The sequence below is a fragment of the Felis catus genome, chromosome X (genome assembly GCF_018350175.1).
Source record: "Felis catus isolate Fca126 chromosome X, F.catus_Fca126_mat1.0, whole genome shotgun sequence".
Classification (NCBI taxonomy): domain Eukaryota; kingdom Metazoa; phylum Chordata; class Mammalia; order Carnivora; family Felidae; genus Felis; species Felis catus.
The window spans coordinates 99,241,014-99,250,227 of NC_058386.1; positions in this window are offsets into that span (position 1 = coordinate 99,241,014).

Here is a 9,214-nt window from a genome sequence, read left to right on the forward strand (position 1 = left end):
CAAAATCCACGTGGAAGTTTTTGTTTAAAGGTCAGTGAAATAAAATATTTTTCTTTAAAAATATAGCTATAGATTTCCAACAACAACAAAATGTATGAGTTACAAAATAAATCGGCGTAAAGCAGTGTTCCTCAGAATGTCTTCTATGCATTGCTTACCCTTTGAAATAGAGTTCTGTAATATTGCCATGTCTGGTCCCTTTTTTATTTGTGTTTTTATTTTAATTCCATTTAGTTAACATACCATGTCGTATTAGTTTCAGGTGTACAATACAGTGATTCAACAGTTCCATACGCCACCAGTTGCTCATCATGACAAGTGCACTCCTTAATCCCCATCACCTGTTTAACCCAGCTCCCCACCCACCTCCCCTCTGGTAACCATCAGTTCCCTATAGATAAGAGTCTGTTTCTGGGTTTGTTCCTCTCTCTCTTTTTTTCCCCTTTTCTCAATTGTTTGTTTCTAAAATTCCACATATGAATGAAATCGTATGGTATTTGTCTTTTTCTGACTAATTTTGCTTAGCCTAATACTCTCTTGCTCTATCCATGTTTTTGTAAATGGTTAGATGTCCTTCTTTTTATGGCAGAGTAATATTTCATTGTGTTTGTGTGTGTGTATATATATATATGTGTATATATATATATATATATACACACATACATATAGTCCATTCATTTATAATCCATTCATCAGTTGATGGAAACTTGGGATTCTTACATATCTTGGTTATTGTAAATAATACTGCTACACGCATAGGGGTGAATATATCCCTTTGAATTAGTGTTTTTGTATTTGGGTAAATACCCAGTAGTGCAATTGCTAGATTGTAGGGTAGTTTGATTTTTAACTTTTTCAGGAACCTCTGGATTGTTTTCAACAGTGGCTGCACCAGTTTGCATTCCCATCACGAGTGTGTGAGTGTTTTTCTCTATATCCTTGTCAACACCTTTTGCCTCTTGTGTTGTTAATTTTAGCCATTCTGACAGGTGTGAGGTGATATCTCATTGTAGTTTTGATTTGCATTTCCCTGATGATAAGTGATGATGAAAATCTTTTCATGTGTTTGTTGGCCATCTGGATGTCTTCTTTGGAGAAATGTCTGTTCATGTCTTTTGCCCATTTTTTAAATTGGATTAATTCACTTTTGGGTGTTGGGTTGTATAAGTTCCTTTTATATTTTGAATACTAACCCTTTATCAGATAGGTTATTTGCAAATATATTCTCCTATTCCATACATTGCCTTTTAGTTTTGGTGATTTTTTCCTTTACTCTATAGAAGCTTTTTATTTTGATATGGTCCCAATAGTTTGGTTTTGATTTTGTTTCCGTTGCCACAGGTGACATAGCTAGAAAAAAAAGTTGCTAAGGCCTATAGCCCCTTTGCTGATAAAGGAAAATAATTTACTTAATTTAGTTATTCTAAGGTTTTCAAATGTATTTAACTGATATTTGTCAAATTACATATTGATGTCTTTTCATATCATAATTCTCAGAACTTACTGGAAAATGCTGCTCTAGTAGTACTTATTTTGTCACATAGGGCAGAAAGCATATAATAATTCATTTTGAAAACAACTAGTTAGCCATTTTGAGAGAAGTAAAATGTACCTGTACCTAAGTTTTTACCACAAATATAGCCTATGTGAATTAAATGTAAATAAACCCGGTGATCTTGATGAACCCTGAGGTGGCTGTTTAAAAATTTTTATGATGAGGAGAAAGTTTTGTAAGTATCATCTCCAATCTGGAAATTATAGCAGATAAATTTGAAAGAGTTATTCAAATTGAAAAAGGACACAAGGAAAAACCAATGACAATAAGAAAAGTTCCTTAATTCCAAAAGCAAGCATAAATAAAGATATAAAATGTTGGAAAATATTGAAAAGAGTAACATCCTTACCATTAAAACGTGTGGTAAACTAGGAGTGCCTGGGTGGCTCAGTCAGTTAAGCATCCAACTTTGGCCCAGGTCGTGATCTCATGGTTCGTGGGTTTGAGCCCAGCATCAGGTTCTGTGCTGACAGCTCAGAGCCTGGAGCCTGCTTCAGATTCTGTGTCTCCCTCTCTCTTTGCCCCTCCCCCCCCTCTCTCTCACAAAAATAACAAACATTAAAAAATATTTTTAAAAAGTGTAGTAAACTAATAGAAAAGTCAAGCATTCACAGAAACAAGGGGTACAAATAGTCATCTAACCAAACAAGAATTTTGAATGGCCAATAGAGTTGGAAAAAGGGTTTATTGTCTCTATTATATAAATACATATTAAAAGAACATGCAAGTTTTTTTACCTATTATGGCAAAAAAAGTATTTTGTCACTAACTGCTGATACAGTATGGAGATAACAAAGTTGATAGAGTTTGATAAGGGCATAAATTGACGAAACCATTCTGGTGGTTTGTGAAGCAATCGATATGAAAATTAAAATTTGGGGCATGCTTTGATGGCTCAATCAGTAGTGTGTGCAACTCTTGTTCTCAGGGTTATGAGTATGAGCCCCGTGTTGGATGTGGAGATTACTTCAATATAAAAAATTCTGAACAAAAATTAAAATTTTGCTTATAATTGTCATTTGTTTGCTAGAAAGAACAATTCTTATATCTCTTATTAAGCCCCTTTTCTAGTTACTTATAGACTTTAGTTAATATTTACTTTCTTCTAATTTGTTATGTTTGGTTTTTTTCTTATTTTTTTGTGGTTAATGCTTGCTTTGCTTACATCCCTCCTTTCTTCTATCATGATACACTTCAAAATGTTAAGAATCTGATTTTTTCTTTCAGTATATCTATGGCCCTATCCCAAAAGTTTCATAAGTTCTTTTTGTGTGTGTTATTTTTTTTTATGTTTTGTGATCCCAGCAACTTTTATTTATCTTCTGAATTTTACTAGTCCAGTCTGTTCCATCCCCAAAGCCCGAGTGACTTTTGAAATTGGTTAGCCTTTCATTGTCCACCAGTTGCACTTAGAATTCATTCCAAATTGTTTACCACAGTGTTTAAAGCTGAGAATAATCTGGCTCCTGACTAAAATTCCAACCTTACCTTGGCCTACACTCGTCTTTGCTTTTCATCATTTAGCCAGAGTATTCTTCCCATAGTGCCTTGAGTACACCAAATACTTGTATTTTCACACGCCCCACCTCTCTTAGTTGGCTGACTTCATTCTTCAGTTCTCTTCCTATCAAATCGTCAGGCTTTCTATCACGCTTCTTTGTTTATTTAAATACCTTTCTACAATTCATTCTGTATCTCATTTCTTTTCTTTAACCAAATAGAAATTGGAGTTATTTTTATCAGAGATTCTTTAAGAACACACAGTGTAAACAAATGAGATGTATTTTGCTGTGCAGATAACTGTGTTCTACATTTTCTTCTATAAAGCAACTGGATGAAAGCTCTGTGAGGACAGGGATCGTGTCTTACTCGCTACTTTTCTTTATTCCAACAAAAAGAGAGAGAAAACAAAATTGAAACATTTTAGAGGCAAAAAGGAGAGTAACCAGAAATCCCAAAGTGTTTCTAATAGTTTCAGGAAAGGAGAACAGTGAAAATGGAATAAAAGAAATACTGCAATTTAGAATAGAATGAAATTGTTGGTTTTTAAAATGAAACTATTGTCAATCAAATAATATCCAAATATTCAAATTGAAGAGGTCTATTGTGAGGGAAAATAGTTTAAGCATGTACTCATTTAAATATATGTTGGCAAATTTTTGCATCTTCAAAGATGAAAAGAAAATCCTAAAAGCTTTGAAGAAAGTAAATGGTGACAGTCTATAAAAGAAATAGAAACATACACAGGAACATAAATATTTGAAGAGACAGGGTTACAAACATGATTGACACATGTAAGGAATCAGAAATTTTTCCTATTACACGCTGAAAAATTTCCTGAGAATTCATTCTGGCAAAATGAAAAGTACATCTGTAAAAGATGACGTAGGTTTACATGAAGTAGAAATTATCAGTGATACTAGTGAAAGAAGTTATTTGTTCTAAACATGGGTTAATTCATAAAGTAAATTAAAATCAATAGCCATCGGGAATTAAAATCCCAGATTTTAAAATGTAGTACTCCCAATATTCAGAATGTTTGCTGGCATACCGTTTTTGCTCCATATACATTTGTGGAACAAATTAGGAGAACATTAGAAGGATGAGAAAGTGAGCCAAAATTCTTGTTAGAGTTAAACTGCTCCAAAAATACAAATACACTCATATTGGATTTTGAAAAATTAGGTATAATAATAAAAGGTCTAAAACAAAATGATGCAGTATGTTGAAATACCAGAATATAAAATATGCCAAGTACAGCATGTTAATCTTAAGTAAATTTCAACAGAAAATGGATTGAATTTAAAGATGAGTTCATGTAAATTACTAACACATATAAGCCACTATGAAAATATAGCTATGAACCTTTGCTATTAGCATCATACCTTTAGGATAAATTGACATAAGCAAATAATCCCCAAAATCATTGTGGGATAGCCTATATAGTAGAGATTTACATTGCAAAAATTAGAATCTACTTTTTTTTGTATTTCAAAATATTCTGGGAGAACTGGAGAAAGCAAGTTGGAAGCTCACATTACAAAACCTATCCGATAAAGGAACTGTTAGTGTTACTAATTATGCTTCCATCCAAGCCAGAAAAATGGATGCCCACCCAGATTGTGTTTGCACACATTGTTTCTTTATAAGTCTTGCATTGTTGTGTCTGATTAGTAGAACTTTGATCACATGCTTGAACTGTGGCTGCACAAGGTACTAAAAAAGAGAATTGTGTATATATTACCATGGCAAAATGGTACTAGTTCACTGTATCCTGTTGTAGTCAACCTAACTGGGCTGCTTCTGGAAACATCATATACCTTTCCACCATTTTTTCTTGTTCTAAGCAACAATAATATGGTTCTACAAAGTATAATGCAAGTAACCCACAAAGAAGTGAGTACACTTACACTCTTTCACTAAAGGGAGAGACCTAACGTTCTCGTCTTTTTAAGTCCAGAATGTTTGGATGTTGATCATTTGTTCTCTAGCTCAGATACATTTGTTTTTAACTGTAAATTGTCGACTAAAATGTACATTTTAGAAGCACAAATACACTATATGGTTACTATATTACTCATTTCTAGAACTGGTTAAGATGACATTTTTCATAGCTGTCTTTACTCCCTATACTCTCCATGTAGTGTTTGTCTTTGCCTGGGAAGTCAGCTGGTTCACATTTTTTACACGGTATCTTAATCTGTTTGGGCTGTTGTAACAAAAAAGCAGAGACTATGTACCTTACAAACAATAGAAATTTATTTATTTCAGTTCTGGAGATTGAATGTCTGAAGTCAAAGTATGAGCACTGTTCGATGAGAGCCTTCTTTTGGGTTGTAGACTTCTCGTATCCTTACATGGAGGAAGGGGCACGGAATCTCTCTTGAGCTTGTGCCCTCATGACCTAAACACCTCCCAAAGTTTCTACTTCCTAATACCATTACCTTTGGTGGTTAGGATTCAACATTTGAACTTTAGGAAGATCATATAAATGTTCATTCATGAGATATCTGTCATTAGTAGTCCTATCTGTGGGGAGTTCTGTGATTTTTCATTAATTGTGTTCCAAACATTCTTCTTGGTTGCAACACTTCATGGCAGAAATCCTATTTCTCCATGATAAGTCAGATAGGAAATATTTACTGAATGTTTTCTACATGCCAGATACTATTGCTGGGTGCTAAGATCCATCCATGAACAATACAGGAAAAGAAACATTCTAGTGTGATGACAAAGGCAATTAATACAATTAACTACCGCATAGGACTTTGTATGGTGACAAAATACTATGAACAAAACTAAAGAAAATAAGCAGGATAGAAAGATTTGCTAGAGCTAAACATGAGATTCTTCAATTTCAAAGTAGATTCTCAGACAAGACTGTGCTAGAAAGATATTTTAGCCTTCTCCAGATTTTACCACATCCAAGTCAGATTCTTTCCAAATGTCTGCCCATCTGCTCAAACAATTATCTACTACCACGAATCAGTATAGATCTTCATCCCGGATTGTCTCTTTATCTGTTCAGATAATGGAATTGACACAAAGGTTTGAAGGCAGAGGTAATTGTAAGTGTGACAATGGGAGAAAGAAAACTATATAATGGGTATTGTCGTTCTAGGTACCCACTTGGTTCCATACTAAGTTTTCCATTAGGTCACTCCAAAATTTAGTCAGCTACCTCTGTGAAATGGGGTTTGTGCTACAAACAGTAATTTCCTTGAGTTTTAGCTTAATGGTCTAATTTCTTTTGATGAAGACAGATCATGTGTCTTCATATTACATAAGGCTCTCACTGAGTTCATTTATGGTGTTGGATAGAAGCATAGTGTGAACATAAGAAAAATCCATATCCAGGTTATCTAGTTCATTGAGGAACGACCGCTGTTGTCTTTATGACAGAAGATCTACAGTATTCTCCACTTGCCAGTGCAGTCATTTCTAGTTATTCTAGGTAATAGCACTGTGTTTGGTATTCAGACTTGTTTTCTACCATTGCTGATTTGGGCACTGGAGCAGATTTCTTCAAATATCTCCATAATAATGTCTTTCATCCTATGTGCTCTTTATTGAAATTGACTTCTCCCTCCTCCATCAAGAAATGGAGTCTGTGCTCCTTTCTCTTGATTGTGGCTGACTACATGATTGACTTTACTAGTAGAGTATAGCATAAATGGAACTATGTCCACTCCAAGATTATGTCACAAAGAGGGCATTCCTAGGGATGCCCACTTTTTGAACCTAGTAACCATGCTACGAAGAAGCCAAGTAGTCCATGGAATTGAAGCTTCAAAGTTCAGCCTCAGCTGAGTTTCTAGCTAATAGTCGTTTGCAATTGCCAGTCATGCATATGGCATATTGGATGCCAATCTGCCAGTTCTTTTTTGAGCTTCCTTAGCTGATTCAAACAAAGAGGGGGCTTGTACTTAAATCCATGCCCAAATTGCAAATTTGTGAGCTAACTAAATTGTTTTTATTTTAAGCCACTAGGTTTCAGTGTGAATTTTTATGCAGCAATAGGTAACTTCAATAGGATCTAAAGAAGACAGTAGTTAACTCAGCAAGGTGAGAATATGGCAGTATATCATCTCTGCCACAATGACCACTATATGCTTCATCTCATTTGCAAAACATTGTATAGACTTGGGAAAGACACCATCATCTGCATGACCTATCATATTGTCCACTGAATTATTGACACCTTTTTCTGTAGATAGTTCTTTTGGTGAGTAATCATAATGGACACACATGTATTCACAGTTTTGCAAATTATAAAATGCCAATTTAGATACTTATTCTAAAGGCTTCTTTTTTTTTTATCAGCGTGCTAATCTCTGGCAATATGGCTAAGTCACAGACAATATGATCAAAGCATTATTTGCTACCCATTAATTAGTGTAGTTCCATCTCTCTGATCATCTATCCTTACAAGCAGTGAGGATAATGGTATTATTGCTCAAATTTGACGATGGAGAGGAGTTCCTGTCCCCACTGTTCATTGGGGCCACCATTCTGTGGGACCAAATTTTTGAGGCAATACACATCAGGAAGTTGCCAGCATGTTTGCATTGCCATCTTTATGTGAGCATTGACTCCTGCCCGCCCCACCCCTGCTCTTAAGGGATTCTGCACTGAGATCACAGGTGTAGTTATAAGAAATGAAGTCAGTGTGATGGAAGTAGGCACACTGGCTTTGTAAGCCACCTGCTGTGTTCAGCAACATGTGTGTCTCCAAGTGCAATCCCTCAAGACCTTGTCCACTTCATAATGCAATCCCACTGGGCATATATGATTTGTGATGGCTGTTATCTTTTTTTTTTTTTAATTTTTTTTTCAACGTTTATTTATTTTTGGGACAGGGAGAGACAGAGCATGAACGGGGGAGGGGCAGAGAGAGAGGGAGACACAGAATCGGAAACAGGCTCCAGCCTCCGAGCCATCAGCCCAGAGCCTGACGCGGGGCTCGAACTCAGGGACCGCGAGATCGTGACCTGGCTGAAGTCGGACACTTAACCGACTGCGCCACCCAGGCGCCCCTGTGATGGCTGTTTTCTTAAGAAGGTATTGCATTGTGAGGCATTCAGGCTCTAGCCTGGCCCAACATTAAGTCAAAAGTGTTTTCCATAAATAAAAAATAGATATTTACTAGAAGAAGCATGATTTTGCTGTAAAATAGTAGCTTTGAACCTTTTAGGGACTGGCATGAATTTTGTGCAGAATTTTGTATAATCCAATACACTTAAAAATTGGATAGTCTTAGACATAGTAGGCCAAGTGGGAAAGATGCTTGCACCATACTGTAGTCTGGAACATATGGAGATCCTTCAATATTTTTTATTTAATCTCTATCCAAAGCTATATATGTTACTTGATACATTGTTTGGAACAGCATACCCAAATCTGGTTTATGTAAATAGTCCCATCAAGTATTGTACCTCTTTTTTAAAGAAAAGTGGAGTAAGGTGTGGGACTTACCTTTACTTTGGTACCTTTACTTTACTTTGTACTGGGCCACTAGCCCCCCAGCAAATTTTATCAGTGTTTAAACTCCCAGTTTTTCCTGGGGTTTATCCTACATTCTGATAAGCATATGTTTGACCAATGTATCTAAGATAACTGATACTTTCTGCTCACCTTGTTCTGTTATCTTACTGTCCTCATAGTATAAATTAGTGTCATGTCCTGTAGCACGACGAAATGATTAAGGTTCCTATGAACTAAATTATAGCAGAAATCTGGAGAGATAACATATCCCTGGGCAAGATGGCAACCGTTAATGCTATACCTACCAGGTGAAAGCTAACTTATTTTTTCATTCTCTTTTTATTCATATGGGAGAAAAAGTAGTTGCCAGCACTATAGCTATATACCAGGTGCTAGAAATTATAATGATTGGTTCCAGAAAATTGACTTGTCTCCTTTGCAGCTGCAGTTGGAGTCACCACCGGATTAAGCTTAAAATATTTTGTTGTTTTTATCAAGATGACTTTGTCTCATGTACAGGCCGAAGATGTGATTTAAATGAAGATAGGAAAGGATGTATATATCTCAATCATATGATAGTGTCATTAATCACTATGATTCTCCTAGGCAATTTTTTTTGAAGGAGTGGGGAATCCGGAGAATTTTCCCATGAGCCATCTCCCCATGAGTGAAGGA